Below are 18,759 nucleotides of genomic sequence, written 5' to 3'. Positions count from 1 at the left end.
CAAATCTCTCCTCAAAGATGTTCATAAATATATTTGCGTATGTTGGGGCGACATTGGATCCCATGGCCGTCCCCTGTCTCTGAATGTAAAATTCATCCTGAAACAGAAAGTAATTACACCTAAGCACAATTTCAAGAAGTTCCAGAACAAAATCAATTTGACAGCTATTGAACGTGCTATACTGTTGCAACACTTTTTTTACTGCTCCTATACCAGATGTATGTGTTATAGAAGTGTATAGGCTTGATACATCTAGAGTATATAAGATACTTTTCTCAGTTGCAATATTTAAATCGTTTAATTTAATCAGAAAATTACTGGTATCTTTAATCTTGTTATCTTAGTGCTGTACCACTATTGGACTGTGTTATATTGTTGCCACACTGGTAATTTGCACTTGATACTATGGATACAGTGATTGATTCAGTCACGAATCATGGAGATATACATTCGAAGATGTTTGCCTACACTGAGATGGAGGCTGCACGGATTACCACCCTTGCCCGTGGTTCCAGGGACTTTCTAAAAACTCTGCCTGTGGAAGCTTCCTCCAAACAGTTTGACAAAGTGTCCCGGAAAAAACTTGCCTGGGAATTACATTCTACTACACTGGCCGAATACCACAGAGTGGGGCGCATTCCCCGTGGCCTAAGGATGAATGTGAGACCAACCCTTATGCTCAATAATGCTGAATATTGTGAGAAATTTGAATACATCTTGAACAAATGTTCGTTTGATTTGATGGTCTTAACAGTGGACTGTTTACAAAAAGAAATTGATATACAACAGTCTGAATTATCAAAACTTGAATCAGAATTAAAGGCAAGTTTAAAGATGGACGATCTAAACAAATTGATGGAAACAACTAATAAAGCTGTGGCGGAACTCCGCTCTGTGCTGGAAGCACGGAAACGTACCAAGTTCCTTCGCGATGAGGAAGATTATTCACTGGGGACAGTGTATCGTTGGAGATCGGAACGGACCGGAAATGACGTCAGAGGCACTTCCGGTTATCGGAGACGGAGATACAACAGACGCCGACATGGCGGAACACCGAATACAAGCCAGGATTTGGGGTCCCTATCGGGGGACTCGGAGACAGACGCAGGATCAGACGTGGGGGTCGGAGACACAGGCATGGCACCCCGAAGGAGCAATCGGAACAGACGGAGAGTAAGGGTGAATCACTAGTTTTAAACTTATCAAAGGTACAGATTACAGAGACTGAATCTTCATTATTACAACGTGGACTTTCTTTTTGCCCTTTTTCCAAATGTGATTTTTTTGAGATAGAGAAAGATTTGTTTAAATTTTTTAGGACATTAAAATTAAAATCTATGTTTTCCAATGATGGCTATGGTGATAGATCCGATAATGCTGGTATAAATTCTAGTGAGCTGCATCTTAAAAATCTTGGTCTTAAAGTCAAAAGTAAATACATGCCAGCTAATTATGATAGTAGCATTGACATCTTTTCAAAACTGGTATTAGACGATGTGAAAAATTTACAACATAAGGTATTGAAAAAGACAAAGGTTAATAATTATGCAGCCATTCAGGGTCAGAATAAGGGCCATTTGGATAATAGGTCTATAGAAGCTTTAAAATCTTTGCAAATGAATAAAAATGTTATTTTGAAATCTGCAGATAAGGGCGGAGCAACAGTTCTTCTTGATAAAGATTACTATGTGAAAGAAATTAAGTCCCAATTATCTGATAACGAGGTTTACCAATGTTTACCATATAATCCAGTTTTTAATATCGAAAAAGAAATTAATCAAAAGGTTTTATTTGCCTTTAAAAATGGCATCATTGGTAAAAAGGAAATTATGTTCCTATCCCGTGAACATGCGCAAACACCAGTACTATATACCTTACCTAAGGTCCATAAAAACTTACAGGCCCCCCCAGGGCGACCTATTATTTCCAGCATGAATTCTGTGTGTTCTAACATCTCTATCTATCTTGATCACATTTTAAGACCTTTTGTAGAACTATCTAACTCCTACATTAAAGATACCAGTAATTTTCTGATTAAATTAAACGATTTAAATATTGCAACTGAGAAAAGTATCTTATATACTCTAGATGTATCAAGCCTATACACTTCTATAACACATACATCTGGTATAGGAGCAGTAAAAAAAGTGTTGCAACAGTATAGCACGTTCAATAGCTGTCAAATTGATTTTGTTCTGGAACTTCTTGAAATTGTGCTTAGGTGTAATTACTTTCTGTTTCAGGATGAATTTTACATTCAGAGACAGGGGACGGCCATGGGATCCAATGTCGCCCCAACATACGCAAATATATTTATGAACATCTTTGAGGAGAGATTTGTCTTTGAGAACAATCTCTTCATTCTATGTGGCGCCACTTGGTGGCGCTACATAGATGATATATTTGGAGTGTGGTTGGGCGACATTGGATCCCTTTGGGAGTTTGTTAATCAGCTGAATAGTGCAACTACACATATTAAGTTTACACTTAAGCACAGTGAGGAAAGTATTGAATTTCTTGACACTAAAGTTTATAAATCAGGCAATAGTTTTGAAACAGATCTGTTCACTAAGCCCACTGATAAAAACAGCCTGCTTCACTTTGATAGCTTTCACCCAGAATCCCTTAAAAGGTCTTTACCTCGCAGTCAACTCTTGAGAGTGAGAAGAATTGTGTCAGAGGACAAATTTGTGAGACAGAGATTGAACCAAATGGGTGACAAATTTATGGTGAGGGGGTATCCAAGTGATTTGGTTAACAAAGAAATTGAGGAAGTGGCAACAGTGTCACGTAACAGCTTACTGGAGACAACAAAACCTAAAGTTAAGATGAAACAAAATCGAGTTGTCTTTGTTACAAAGTTTAACTCATTAAGCAGTAACATTAATTCTATTCTTAGGAGACACTGGCATATATTGAGTCAATGTAACCCTCATGTAATTGAGTTTCAGTCAGAATTCATGCCAGCCTATAAAAGAAGTAAGAATCTTAGAGATAGGCTAATTAGGGCTGATATAGGTACTGCCAAAACTAAAATACAGAGCTATATTACAGATAAAAATATGGGATGCTACCCATGTTTAGGCTGTGCTAGTTGCAATAATATGGTGAAGGGTAAATTTTTCTATCATCCACGTACAGGCAAGAAATATAACATCAGGGGATTATTTACATGTAGAACCACTTTTGCCATTTATATGATTAAATGCCCATGTGGGCGGAGTTACATCGGGGAGACCACTAGGATGGTCCGTGACAGGATATGTGAACACAAATCAGACATCAGAAATGGCAAAATAAAAAATCCAGTAGCAGAACACTTTATTCAGGCAGAACACAGGGTATGTCAATTAAGGTTTCAAATAATTGACCAGATTAGTTTACCCAGAAGGGGTGGTAATAGGGAGCTTTTTTTAAAACAGAAGGAAGTATTCTGGATTAATAAATTAGAAACCATGGCACCTGTTGGTATGAATAAAGAATATGATTTATCTGTTTTTTTGTAAATATTTCAATAGGATTAGTCTCTGTATCTTATACTCTGTAATTGTTGTTATTTTTGCAACAATATGTGATAGTTGTTTTTAATATGTATTACTATATATTTACCACTAGATGGCGCATCCTTCTCAAGGACAAGTAACACTGCAAAGAAAAAATGTGTGTGTATGCACAGGTGAATTGTTAATTAAGTAGGTGTGGTTATTAATCCCTATCCCTATATTAAGGTGTGTTACCTGCATTTATGTATTGACATGATTAAGGACTAGAGGTCCGAAACGTTGTCTTTTCTATTTCGAAATATCCCAATAAAAATGGAATTTTCTACATAGTGGTGAGTGCTGCTGAACCCTTTTCTCAAAATCATCTTGGAGAAAAGATAATATCCTGGGAATCCAGACTTTACTCCATGAGTAACCCTTGGATTCATAACAATAAGATATTTACACCATATCTTATGTTAAATTTTCCTAGAGACAGGCTTTTATGCCTGTATTAAGGTATCAATTACTGACTCGGAGAAGCCATGCTTTGATAACATCAAGCGTTCTGTCTCCAGGCAGTCCATCTCAGATTAGTTATATTTAGATGGTTGAAAAGACCCTGAGGTAGAGGGTCCTGTCTCAGAAGCAGAGACCGTGGTGGAAAGGATGACATGTCCACCAGATCTGCATACCAGGTCCTGCGTGGCCACGCAGGCGCTGTCAAAAGCACCAAAGCACTCTCCTGCTTGATCTTGTGCAAACCCCTCCGGAGGGAATTCCCACTCCCCCGGATGAAAAGTCTGACGACTTAGAAAATCTGCCTCCCAGTTCTCAACACCTGGGATAGGGATAGCTTTTAGACAAGAGTGAGTCTCTGTCCAGTGAATTATTTTAAGACTTCTAACATTGCTAGGGAACTTCTGTTCCCCCTTGATGGTTGATGTAAGCCACAGTCGTGATATTGTCCGACTGAAATATGATGTACCTCAGAGTTGCTAACTGAGGCCAAGTCTGAAGAGCATGGAATATCGCTCCCAGTTCCAGAATATTCATTAGAAGGAGGGTCTCCTCCTGAGTCCACTATCCCTGAGCCTTCAGGGAGTTCCAGACTGTATCCCAACCTAAAAGGCTGGCATCTGTTGTAACAATTGTCCCATCTGACCTGCGGAAGGTCATACCCTTGGACAGATGGACCCGAGATAGTCACCAGAGAAGAGAATCTCTGGTTTCTTGGTCCGGATTTAACAGGAGAACAAATCTGTGTAATCCCCGTTCCTCTGGCTGAGCATGCATAGTTGCAGTGGTCTGAAATGTAGGCGTGCAAACGGTACTATGACCCTTGCCGCTACCATTAAGCCGATTACATTCATGTACTGAGCCACCAAAGGGCGCGGATGGAATGAAGAACACGGCAGAAATTTAGAAACTTTGACAACCTGGACTCCGTCAGGTAAATTTTAATTTCTACAAAATCTATCAGAATCCCTAGGAGGGAAACCCTTGATATTGGGGATAGAGAACTCTTTCCTTGTTCACTTTCCACCCATGCGATCTCAGAAATGCCAGTACTACGTCCGTATGAGACTTGGCAACTTGGATGTTTGACGCCTGTATCAGGATGTCGTCTAAATAAGGGGCCACTTCTATGCCCCGCGGCCTAAGGACCGCCAAAGTGACCCCAGAACCTCCATAAAGATTCTAGGGGCTGTAGTTAACCCAAAGGAAAGAGCTACAAACTGGTAATGCCTGTCTAGAAAGGCAAACCTGAAAAACCGATGGTGATCTTTATGCATCGTAATGTGAGGATAAGCATCCTTCAAATCCATTTTAGTCCTCTATTGACTCTCCTGGATCATAGTTAAGATGGTACGAATAGTTTCCATCTTAAATGATAGAATTCTAAAGAATTTGTTTAAGATCTTTTAGATCCAAAATAGGTCTGAAGGTTTCCTTTCCTTGGGAACCACAAACCGATTTGAGGAAAACTGTGTCCCTGTTCCTCTATTGGAACTGAATGGGTCACGTACACAATGCAAGAATGTCTCTTTCTTTATCTGGTTTGCAGATAAATGTGAAAGGCAAAAACTCCCCTTTTTTGGGGGGGAAAGCTTTGAAATCCAGAAGATATCTCTGGGGTATAATTTCCAATGCCCAGGGATCCTGGGCATCTCTTGCCCACGCCTGGGCGAAGAATGAAGTCTGCCCCCTATAGGATCCGTTACCAGATAGGGGTCCGTTCCTCATGCTGTTTTAGAGGCAGCAGCAGGCTCCTTGACCTGCTTATCTTTGTTCCAGGTCTGGTTGTCTCCAGACCGCCTTGGACTGAGCAAAAGTTCCCTCTTATTTTGCCTTAGAGGAAGTTGATGCCACACCTGCCTTGAATTTTCGAAAGGCACGAAAATTAGGCCTTTTTTGTCCCTTGATTTGGACCTGTCCTGAGGAAGGGCATGATCTTTTCCTCCAGTGATATAAGTAATAATCTCCTTCAAACTAGGCCTGAATAGGGTCTGCCCCTTGAAGGGAAGTAAGTAGCTTATTTATTAAAGTCACGACAGCTGACCATGATATAAGCCATAGCGCTCTGCGCGCCAGTATAGTAAAAAACAGAATTCTTAGCCGTTAGTCTAGTCAAAGGAACAAAGGCATCAGAAAACAAAGGAATTGGCTAGCTTAAGTGCTCTAAGCTTGTCAAATATATTCATCCAATGGAGCCTGTAAAGCCTCATCAAGAGACTCAAACCAGAACGCCGCAGCAGCAGTGACAGGAGCAATGCGTGCAAGGGGCTGCAGGATAAAACCTTGTTGAATAAACATTTTTTATCCATTGGATCTAAAAAAGCACAACAGTCCTCGCCAGAGGTAGTGGTACGCTTAGCTAGAGTAGAAACTCTTCTCTCCACCTTAGGAACTGTCTGCCATAAGTCCCGTGTGGTGGCAACTATTAGAAAACATTCTTCTAAAAAATAGGAGGGGAAGAGAACGGCACACCTGGTCTATCCCATTCCTTATGAAAAATTTTAGTAAACCTCTTTAGGTATTGGAAAAACATAAGTACACACCGGCACTGCATATTATTTATCCAGTCTACACAATTTCTCTGGCACTGCGATTGTACACATTCATTCAGAGCAGCTAAAGCCTCCCTGAGCAACAAGTGGAGGTTCTCAAGCATAAATTTTAAATGTAGAAATATCAGAATCAGGTTAAATCATCTTCCCTGAGTCACAAATATCACCCCCAGACTAAGCATATTGTGAGGTAGTATCAGACATGGTTCTTAAAGCGTCTGTATGCTCTGTATCTACCCCCAGAGCTGTTTTGCTTTCCTTTAATTTTAGGTAGTCTGACTAATACTGCTGCCAGTGTATTATACACAACCTTTGCCATGTCTTGTAAAATAAACGCTATGGGCGCCATTGATATACTTGGCACCATTTGAGCGTGAGTCCCTGGAGCGGGAGTCAAAGGGTCTGACACGTGGGGAGAGTTAGTCGGCATAACTTCCCCCTCGACAGAATCCTCTGGTAAAATAAACGCTATGGGTGCCCTTGATGTACTTGGCGCCATTTGAGCGTGAGTCCCTAAAGCGGGAGTCAAAGGGTCTGACACGTGGGGAGAGTTAGTCGGCATAACTTCCCCCTCGACAGAATCCTCTGGTGATAATGTTTTTAAATACAAAAAATGATCTTTATTGTTTAACATGAAATCAGTACATCTGGTACACATTCTAAAATGGGGTTCCACCATGGCTTTAAACATAATAAACACAGAGCCTCCTCTATGTTAGACATGTTAGAACTAATAAAGAGACTAGTAAGCTTGGAAAACACTTTAAATCAAGTTAACAAGCAAATATAACAAACGTTACTGTGCCTTTAAGAGAAACAAATTTTGTCAAAATTTGAAAAACAGTGAAAAAAGGCAGTAAATCAAACGAAATTTTTACAGTACATGTAATAAGTTAACAGAGCATTGCACCCACTTGCAAATGGATGATTAACCCCTTAATGCAAAAAACAGATAAAAAAAAAAAAAAAAACCGACATTTTTTTTTAAACAGACACAACAAAACTGCCACAGCTGAGCTGTGGATTACCTTCCCTATAACTGTTTCTATGCAAAATTTAAGCCAGCCATGTGGAAAAATTAGGCCCCAATAAGTTTTATCACCAAACATATGTTAAAAAACGATTAAACATGCCAGCAAACGTTTTAAAACACATTCTTATAAGAGTATGTATGTCTATTAATAAGCCTGATCCAGTCGCTATCACTGCATTTAAGGCTTTACTTACATTACTTCGGTATCAGCAGTATTTTCTTAGTCAATTCCATTCCTTAGAAAAATATATTACTGCACATACCTTAGCATATATCTCTATCAATCAGCCTGGTACCAGTCGCTTTCACTGCATTTAAAGGCTGTACTTACATTACTTCGGTATCAGCAGTATTTTCTTAGTCAATTCCATTCCTTAGAAAAATATTTTACTGCACATACCTTATTTGCAGGAAAACCTGCACGCCATTCCCCCTCTGAAGTACCTTACTCCTCAGAATGTGTGAGAACAGCAACTGGATCTTAGTTACGTCTGCTAAGATCATAGAAAAAACGCAGGCAGATTCTTCTTCCAAATACTGCCTGAGATAAACAGCACACTCCGGTGCCATTTAAAAATAACAAACTTTTGATTGAAGAAATAAACTAAGTATAAAAAACCACAGACTCTCACGACCTCCTATCTATGTTGAGACTTGCAAGAGAATGACTGGTAATGGCAGTTAGGGGAGGAGCTATATAGCAGCTTTGCTGTGGGTGGACTCTTGCAGCTTCCTGTTGGGAAGGAGAATATATCCCATAAGTAATGGATGATCCGTGGACTGGATACACTTAACAAGAGAAAGGTTGTCCATACAGGTACGGCTGCAACTTTTTGAGGGCCCTGATTAAAATATAAAAGGTAACAGCAACTTGTAAGTAAACCAAACTAGGTTGTACCTCCTCAAATAGGGCTTCAGCTACTGTCTCTGCATGGATGTTGGAGAGAACAATGGCCTCGGGGTACCTAGTGGCGTAGTCCACCACGGTTAAAATGTACCTCTTCCCGAAGGGACTGGGCTTGGTTAGTCACAGGGTAAACATCAGCGGGACCCATGGGAGCATAGGCAGAAACAAGGGGGGGCCAAGTCATTTCCAAGGAGAACATCAGCAGGTAAGTCCTTCTTGACCCCCACATTCACAGGTCTAGCGCCCACTCCCCAATCCAAATGTACCCTGGCAACAGGTAGGCGGAACACAGTGCCCCCTGCTACCCTCACAGCCACAGTGTCTCCAGTGTGCTGTTTCTCAGACACCAAGTTCTCTTGATGCAAGGTCATGGTAGCACCAGTATCCCGTAGACCACTGACCTCCTTCCCATTCACTTTAACCCGTTGCCGGTTATTCCAGTGGGCAGCTTGCACGGGGTCTGCTTCATGTAGGCTGCCCCAGCATTCTGGCGCCTCTACGTAGCGGGCCGCAGGCTGAGGATTATGTGGAATTCCGCCGGCGGGTCTTCTCCAGGACTGTGCTTGATTCGCTGCGTTTAGGGGACACTCTGGTCTTTTGTGCTCTAGTTGCTTACATCCAAAGCACCGAATAGGTTGTGAGTAGCCCCGCGAATTGAACCGGGCTCTCTGAGGGTAGTTTGTGGCCGGAGGCCGCATGGTATAGCGGTGCGCCGGGGGCTGGTAACTGGCAGCTGCTGGGGTGACTGGGGGTCTGTACTCCACTCTAGCAGTGGGCAATCAGTATACCGCTCCCCCTGCCCCTCGTATTGCCACGGATCCGCCAGTGTGTGCTGTATCCGGCACCAAATGGGGAGCTATCAGGGTTAAAGTAGCTCCCGAAGTCCCTGGACCTCCTTCCCCTCTACGGTCACCAGCTGGCAGTGATGTTGCCGGTTATCGGTGGCCCGGACCGACATCACCTCATGCAGAATTCCCAGGGGTTCCTCGGCTTGGGTGCTCAACACCTCATGAGCGGCTGGCTCCGTTTGGTAATGGTGAGCAGCCGCCCTTGGGGCCAGGTTCTGTCTGACCTGGTTCCAAGCTTGTCTGCTCCGATTTTGGGTGCACTCACGTGCCATATGTCCCCACTGCTTTTAGGTGTGGCATTGTATATTCACCCGTCCGTTGTATCGTGAGGGGGGTGGTGGATTCCCTGGGGCTGGGCGAAAAGGTGCCGCTGTGGGGTTGTTAGGCTGTAGTCCATGGTGCCTCCTGGCATCAAAATGCTGGTCTGCTAATCTGGCTGCTTCGGTTAAGGTGAGGGGTTTTCGATCTCTCACCCATTCTTGGGCTTCTGGGGACAAGCCGTTAAAGAATTGCTCCAACAGCATCAGTTGTCGCAATTCTTCCATGGTGGTAGCTTGGCTGGCCTGTATCCACCCTTGAGATGCTTGATCCAGCTTGTGGGCCCACTCTGCATGTGAATCTCTTTCTGGCTTACGCAGGCCTCTAAACTTGCGCCGGTATGCCTCTGGGGTAATGGCATATCTTTCCAAGATCGCTCTCTTCCCTTTACCGTAATCCTTGCTGTCCTCCCTGGGTACAGTGCGATATGCTTCCGCTGCCCTACCGGCTAGCTTGCCTGCTAGCACCGGCACCCATACGGACTGCTCCAAATCATGTAACTCGCACAGTCTCTCAAAATCCTGTAAATACCCATCAATCTCATCCTTCTCCTCACAAAACATTTTAAATGCATGGTATGGGATTTTGGGTCTTACTGGGTTGCTGAGTGCGTCCAAAATGGATTCTGCTCGGGATTATGCATTCCGCGGACTGTGTGCCATCACGTACTCCTGCACATCTGCCATTACCACGGATATCATATCCCGTGTCACAGGTTGGGGTAAAAATTCCAGCCTGGTCCTCATTTCCCTCTGGTATAGGGTCTCATCCATGGCTGCTGGAGGCGTAGCGCTGCGAGCTCTGTCTCCCTCCATCAGCTCGGCAATTAATATAGCCTTGGGTTTGCTGCTGCCTATCTTTCCCCTGGCTTCTAGCAGTTCCTTTAACGTTTGTCTCTTTAGCTTAGAATAATCCATCTCCATTCACTTCGGTCCCTGGTACTCCTTCCATCTTAGTCAGTATTGTAGTAATCCCCCTCTTCCTGAGGTTACTGGCTTGTGTAGTTGCTCTTCTGGGCGATAAGGTTCATTCCGTCGCTTGCCACCAATTGTAACGGTACCAACAGGATACCAAGGGTTAACACCAGGGAACAATGTCCTGCATAGGGAATCAGCAATTCACAACCCAGCCAGTTTTCAGGTTTAAACAGAATGACATTTATTAAAAGGCTATGCCTAGTATTTATGCAGGTCTGACCCCCCATATGGGGGTTGAAAGAATATTGTACATTAGATGGAGGAACCACACCCTTGGACAGACCACAATAGAATCACATTACTTTACTAGGTAGATAACAACTTAAACACAAAACACATTTGGCTTTCCTTATCACCTAGGCGTCTGCTCTCTGAGGGTGATTAAAGAATGGACTGTTTATCACTAACTTTAATGACAGTACACAATAGCTGAACACAGTTAACTCCTTCAGTACTGACAGAAGGGTCTGTCACATCTACATAGCACATAATACAGCCTATAGACGACCTTTCTTACATTATAGTACAGAAGTGGCTAGGTTTGCCACAGTTCACAAAAGAAGGAAACAGCGGTCAGTCAGAACAGACCGCCCCCTTAGACACCCCATTCCATCCTGTCACATTGCAGAAGGTGATCCACTCAGACCAGTGTCTTACATAAGTGTTCCAGGTAGAAGGGGCCAAGGAAGGCCGGATAATTGTTATTAAAGGTCCCCATCCAACGCCACCTGCCACAAGTAACCAGGGCAAGGATAACCGTTAGTATCTGTCTGAGGAACCAAAGCATAGAAGGCTTCCAACTGAAAGAGGGAAAGCGCAACAGTAATCCTATTCTGCACCCCAGAAATATGTTGTGCATGGAACACAATGCTCGGGTGCAGACACCTCAGCCCCAGTAGCCTCAAGTACCTCACTACCGTCGGGGACCCGGATGCAAGTTTGTTAATGGCGAAGACAATGCTCATGCTGTCTGTCCAAAAACTACCTCGTGGTCACGGAGCTGTTCGCCCCATCTCTCAAGGGCCACTGTAATGGGGAAAAGTTCCAAAAGACAGATTCTTTACTAGCCTCCTGTCAATCTACGACCGAGGCCAAGGGCCAGCACTCGGACAAGCAAGCACCGTCCCCGTGAGGTCCTGCGGCACGGTGAACAATTGTATCGCCGTGTTGGAAGAAACTTCCTTACTCCACATGCAGATCCCGTTAAAGTGACTCAGAAAATGTTCCCACACCGCCAGGTCCTCAACCATCTCGGAAAACACGAAGCCTGCAAGTTTGGGACCGGGTCCCGCACAACTGGAGTTCAAGCCGCCTGAGGAAAATCCACCACATGGGGATGACTCTCCCGGCAAAGTTCAGAAGGCCCAAAAGGGGCTGTAGATCCTTTATGGACCTATGAGATTCCGACGTCATGGTCTTAACCTCCTTTAGCATACGGATGATTTTATCCAGTGGCAAACGACACTGCATTGCCACAGTCAATTTCAATGCCCAAAAGTAATGCAAGTACCAGGATGTGCGTCTTGTCTTCTGCCAAAAGCCTACCCAACAACAGTCTCGTGACCGTTTATAAGAAAGCTGCATTCGAACGTTCCAGAGCAGCCTACCAACAGAAATCATCCAGGTAGTGCACCAAGCCTTCAAAACCAGCAACTGCAGCAATAGTCCAGTGCACGAAGCTACTGAAAGCCACGAAATAAGCACCAGAAATGGAGCAACCCATGGACAGGCATCTGTCCACAAAATTTCCACCCTCAAAACCAACACCCCATGAGGTGAAAGGAGGAAGGGTGGATAGGAAGGAGCAGAAAGGTGGATTCCATATCCAGCTTTTCAAAAGTGCTCTTTACCTGCCCTCCTGACCAATGCAAGAGCATCGTAAAAGGACTGGTAGTGAACTAAGTTTGGCAGAAAAAGCAACATCTACGGACCAACCCTTTGGAAAAGAAAGGTGTTGAATTAACCTAAATTTTCCGGGTTCTCTTTTAGGAACGACTCCCAAAGGAGATATTAGCAATCCTGGAATCGGTATCTCCCTAAATGGGCCCAATGCTATTTCCTTGCCCAATTTTTTTCCTACCACACCTGGGAATTGGTATGCCGATTCCAAGTTCCTGCGGACCAAGGACCCACATACCTTTTTTAGAATGGACGGGAATAATGAATCCCCAATGGAGGCCAGCGCCCAGTAACTCGGCAGCCTCCCTATAAGGGTATAGCATCAGCCATTTCTAAATTACGGCTACCCTCAGCAGGGTGGCTGCCCTTCCCACCAGTGAAAGGTCTGGACCCAGGGCCCAGTCCCTCCTGGGAGCGCCCAGCTTCCTGGGACCTTCTACATTCAGAGCTGGAGTGACTCCCACCAAAATACCTGCAGGCGTGTCGGAACATAACCAGGCTGCTCCCCGGACACAGAGCTTAACCTGAAAATGCCAGCAGACCCCTGCGGGCCGCCGTCGATACCACTAAGAAGCACTGTTACCAGCAGGCCCGTCAGACTACTGTTTTTTCAGGCCCCAATTGGGCCCAAAGGCGCATAACTACGTCCCCAAACAGGCGGGGGTTACTAACTTTCTTCCTGTGAAAAGCAACATCGTAATCCCTTCTCGACCCGTCCCCATACCGTTATAAAATATCACAATACCATTGAATCTATTTTTGAATATACAGTGCCTGATCCGGAAATTTTGAGAGATAGCAAGAAGCGTACACACAAAAACATTTCCACCATTCGTCAAACATATCTGGCCTTTTAAATTTTTTGGGGCCTGTGCCATCTTCCGCCATTTCTTTATGGACCGCAGATGGAGGGACCTGATGGGGGAGAGACCACTCGGACCTCAAGGTATAAAGAGGAAGAGCCAGGGACACGACTCGCCGGGTGATGGAGGTACGACATCCTCCTCCGAGTCAAAGTCCCCAATCATCAGGTCATCCAACTCTTCAATCCTCACAGGTACTCCGGCTGAACGATCCATGCTGCAGCAGACTGGTATCCGACAGAGTGACAGATCCTGTAAGCTGTGAAGACAAACTGGAAGGAGGGTCTTGGGCCTGTAACCTGACTTCTTATAGGCAAGCCAAATCCCCACCCACACAAATGCAACATTGTTGCCACTTCACAGCAGCACACTCCTAAGACCCTTAATTCTTATGTTTGTTACGGACTATTCTGCCCTCCACTGTCCATCTATATTTAGACCAATCAACATAGCTCTCTAAATCCTTGTATTATTATTTAGCTGTCTTCAAAGTATGTAAATTTTTCAGCTAAATTTTATTAAGAGGTGCCTGGGATTATCTTAAGGGATAAAATAAATAGGTTTAGCCCTGTATTTCTCACTTTGAGTAAGAAAGGCCTATGCTTAGAGAGAACCTTAGGCCTTAGAGAAAACCTAATAATACATTACAACATGCACAGAAATAATACAGATGTAACCAGAGAGATATTAAAGCTGAAAATAATGTATGCTTGTATCTTCTGTATAGCCATAGAAATAGAGTCCAGACAAGTTGAATGTTCTCAGCCAACAGTTTGGGCCTGGTAGTTAGGCTTAAAGTGAAGGTAATCTTTGATGAATGAAAGCCCGTTTTTTAAAAATACTATTAAAAACAGGGGCACTTTCTTCATCAAAGTTTACAAAGCTGCCGTTTTGATTAAAAACTTACCTTTGTTCTTCTCACAGTCAGAGCAGCTTCCAACACCCGGAGATCCTCTCTTCACACGTCATCAATGACTAATCCAGCTTCCTCCAATCACGGCTTTCCCCCCAGGGTAATCATTGCCTGAGGCCATGCCGTGATTGGAGGAAGCTGGATTAGTCATTGATGACGTGTGGAGAGAGGATCTCCGGGTGGGGGAAGCTGCTCTGGCTGTGAGAAGAACAAAGGTAAGTTTTTAATCAAAACGGCTGCCTTCTATACTTTGATGAATGAAAGTGCCCCTGTTTTTAATAGTATTTAAAAAAACGGGCTTTCATTCATCAGTTTACCTTCATTTTAAGGCTGTTTTTATTGCCAGTAAAGCTTGATTAAGTCACCACTAATATGCAAGGAGTATAATAAACTTGAACAGGCCCAGCACTATATCCATATATACTATTAGGCAAAATAGATAGTACTTTATCTCCTTTAATATAGGATTAATAGTTCCAGCCTTAGATGAAAAAATGAGGATTGTGGTCCATTATGTTTCAACCCAAGAACTACTGATTTCCAGCCAATAGGATAATAAGGACTAATTAACTCAGTTTAGAATCAGATAAGTGCCCTTAAAGGGGGTATATAGTAAGACAAATCAGATACTCATATTTCTTAGGTCCTGAATGTCTGTGTATTTACTGTCCTAAATCTTCAGCCTATTTAAGTATCATTTTTTCTTAGCTGAATTAAGGTGTTTAATTTCTGGCGCTTAAGTAGATGGTCTCAGAGAATCCATTAATTTCTTATGTCCCAATAAGAGAACCATTATTCTTTAGCCAACATAACACACATCCAAACAACCAATTAATTCAGCATTATATTAATAAACTCTGCTTAGATTCAGACAGGTACCCAAGCAGATGAATATGTAGAAAAACCAAATCAAACATATCCGTTTAGGTTCTTATGTCCCAGTAAGAGTGCCACTATTCTTCAGCCAATATAAGAAACAAAATAATTTCTGGCCTCCAAAAAGTCTCAAAAGGACCACTATTCTTCAGCCAGCATAACCAGCAACAGAATAATTCAGCATTGTGTTAAGCATTATTATCAGGTTAAATAGCCATCAGTAGTGTACAACAATGGAAATGCTACTTAGCTTGTGATGAATATAGTGTCCTTGCCAGAGGACAGACCGGCTCTATGTGGAGTTCCGACCCCATCCTGGGGTAATCTGTAGACGCAGCTCTGTCTTTAGACCTATCGGTATCGTGCACCAGCTTCTTAAGTGCAGCGTCGCAGTCAGCTGTGCCAGTGGGTTATGCTGCCCACGGAGTGTAGCAGATGTAGCGGGTTGTCCCAGCGGTTTCTCTCACGCCTAGGGAATATGCAAGAAGGTTTGCTTGGGCTGCCAGGTCATTGCTTTAGGCAGGAAAATTGCTGTTAGGGAAGAAGATTCTTTGCTCAGCGTTTCAGTGTTTGCAACACTCGGGGTTTTCGCGCCTGCAACCAAGCTCCTCCTTCTACCAAAACTCTAAACTCTCACAAGGAAGAGCAGATAACTTAGACACTTTTCTAGCAAACTCCTTATCTGATGTTTCATCAGGATAATGCTGTTTTAAAGACATAATTACATTTTTTAATAAAAAAGATATGAATTAAGTTATCTTTTCTTTCAGACAGGTGGTGAAAGTCTACAATGCTTTACACTTGGGAACTAATACAGAGGCTGTGGAGTCCATGAGTAATAACACACCATAAGCCAGTACAGAGTGTTTGCTTATGGTGTGTTTGTGCTGTATGATGGGGTGTACAGGGTGTTTGCTTATGGTGTGTTTGTGCTGTATGATGGGGTGTACAGGGTGTTTGCTTATGGTGTGTTTGTGCTGTATGATGGGGTGTACAGGGTGTTGGTTTATGGTGTGTTTGTGCTGTATGATAGGGTATACAGTGTGTTTGCTTATGGTGTGTTTGTGCTGTATGATGGGGTGTACAGGGTGTTGGCTTATGGTGTGTTTGTGCTGTATGATGGGGTGTACAGGGTGTTGGCTTATGGTGTGTTTGTGCTGTATGACGGGGTGTACAGGGTGTTGGCTTATGGTGTGTTTGTGCTGTATGATGGGGTGTACAGGGTGTTGGCTTATGGTGTGTTTGTGCCGTATGATGGGGTGTACAGGGTGTTGGCTTATGGTGTGTTTGTGCTGTATGATGGGGTGTACAGGGTGTTGGCTTATGGTGTGTTTGTGCTGTATGAGGGGGTGTACAGGGTGTTGGCTTATGGTGTGTTTGTGCTGTATGATAGGGTATACAGTGTGTTTGCTTATGGTGTGTTTGTGCTGTATGATGGGGTGTACATGGTGTTGGCTTATGGTGTGTTTGTGCTGTATGATAGGGTATACAGTGTGTTTGCTTATGGTGTGTTTGTGCTGTATGATGGGGTGTACAGGGTGTTGGCTTATGGTGTGTTTGTGCTGTATGATGGGGTGTACAGGGTGTTGGCTAATGGTGTGTTTGTGCTGTATGATGGGGTGTACAGGGTGTTGGCTTATGGTGTGTTTGTGCTGTATGATAGGGTATACATTGTGTTTGCTTATGGTGTGTTTGTGCTGTATGATGGGGTGCACAAGGTGTTGGCTTATGGTGTGTTTGTGCTGTATGATGGGGTGTACAGGGTGTTGGCTTATGGTGGGTTTGTGCTGTATGATGGGGTGTACAGTGTGTTTGCTTATGGTGTGCTTGTGCTGTATGATAGGGTATACAGGGTGTTGGCTTATGGTGTGTTTGTGCTATATGATGGGGTGTACAGGGTGTTGGCTTATGGTGTGTTTGTGCTATATGATGGGGTGTACAGGGTGTTGGCTTATGGTGTGTTTGTGCTGTATGATGGGGTGTACAGGGTGTTGGCTTATGGTTTGTTTGTGCTGTATGATGGGGTGTACAGGGTGTTGGCTTATGGTGTGTTTGTGCTGTATGATGGGGTGCACAGGGTGTTGGCTTATGGTTTGTGCTGTATGATGGGGTGTACAAGGTGTTGGCTTATGGTTTGTTTGTGCTGTATGATGGGGTGTACAGGGTTTTCGTTTATGGTGGGTTTGTGCTGTATGATGGGGTGTACAGGGTGTTGGTTTATGGTGTTTTTTTCTGTATGATGGGGTGTACAGGGTATTGGCTTATGGTGTGTTTGTGCTGTATGATGGGGTGTACAGGGTGTTGGCTTATGGTGGGTTTGTGCTGTATGATGGGTGTTGGTTTATGGTGTGTTTGTGCTGTATGATGGGGTGTACAGGGTGTTGGTTTATGGTGTGTTTTTGCTGTATGATGGGGTGTTGGTTTATGGTGTGTTTGTGCTGTATGATGGGGTGTACAGGGTGTTGTCTTATGGTGTGTTTGGGCTGTATGATGGGGTGTACAGGGTGTTGTCTTATGGTGTGTTTGTGCTGTAGGATGGGGTGTACAGGGTGTTGGCTTATGGTGTGTTTGTGCTGTATGATGGTGTGTACAGGGTGTTGGTTTATGGTGTGTTTGTGCCGTATGATGGGGTGTACAGGATGTTGGCTTATGGTGTGTTTGTGCCGTATGATGGGGTGTACAGAGTGTTGGCTTATGGTGGGTTTGTGCCGTATGATGGGGTGTACAGGGTGTTGGCTTATGGTGGGTTTGTGCAGTATGATAGGGTGTACAGGGTGTTGGCTTATGGTGGGTTTGTGCCGTATGATGGGGTGTACAGAGTGTTAGCTAATGGTGGGTTTGTGCCGTATGATGGGGTGTACAGGTTGTTGGCTTATGGTGTGTTTGTGCTGTATGAAGGGGTGTACAGGGTGTTGGTTTATGGTGTGTTTGTGCCGTATGATGGGGTGTACAGGGTGTTGGTTTATGGTGTGTTTGTACTGTATGACGGGGTGTACAGGGTGTTGGTTTATGGTGTGTTTGTACTGTATGATGGGGTGTACAGGGTGTTGGCTTATGGTGTGTTTGTGCTGTATGATGGGGTGTACAAAGTGTTGGCTTATGGTGTGTTTGTGCTGTATGATGGGGTGTACAGGCTGCTGGTTTATGGTGTGTTTGTGCTGTATGATGGGGTGTACAGGGTGTTGGCTTATGGTGTGTTTGTGCTGTATGATGGGGTGTACAGGGTGTTGGCTTATGGTGTGTTTGTGCTGTATGATGGGGTGTACAGGGTGTTGGCTTATGGTGTGTTTGTGCTGTATGATGGGGTGTACAGGGTGTTGGCTTATGGTGTGTTTGTGCTGTATGATGGGGTGTACAGGGCAGGCTGCAGCTTCTGTAGGTTAGATAGTGATTTAAGATGTGTTGGTTGTTGCATCAACCAGAGGGAATGGTAAAATGTTACAGGTTTGTATAGTTTGGTTTTTATATTTGTGAGATGTTTCGCACAAACATTCACATCCTTTTAGCTTCCAATTAAATAGCGCTCTCCCATACGCATGATAGCCATTTGTCACTTTACTGTCCTGGAAATG

At 43.8% G+C, this 18,759-nt stretch overlaps 1 protein-coding gene across 1 annotated transcript in view; it reads left to right on the top strand.

The window, feature by feature from the left end:
* Positions 1-18,759, top strand: part of LOXL3 (lysyl oxidase like 3) — a 427,846-nt gene that overhangs the window by 177,281 nt on the left and 231,806 nt on the right. The window lies entirely within an intron of this gene.

The sequence above is a fragment of the Bombina bombina genome, chromosome 2 (genome assembly GCF_027579735.1).
Source record: "Bombina bombina isolate aBomBom1 chromosome 2, aBomBom1.pri, whole genome shotgun sequence".
Classification (NCBI taxonomy): Eukaryota; Metazoa; Chordata; class Amphibia; order Anura; family Bombinatoridae; genus Bombina; species Bombina bombina.
The sequence above is the reverse complement of the archived record's forward strand: the minus strand, read 5'-3'. Positions and strand labels throughout refer to the sequence as shown.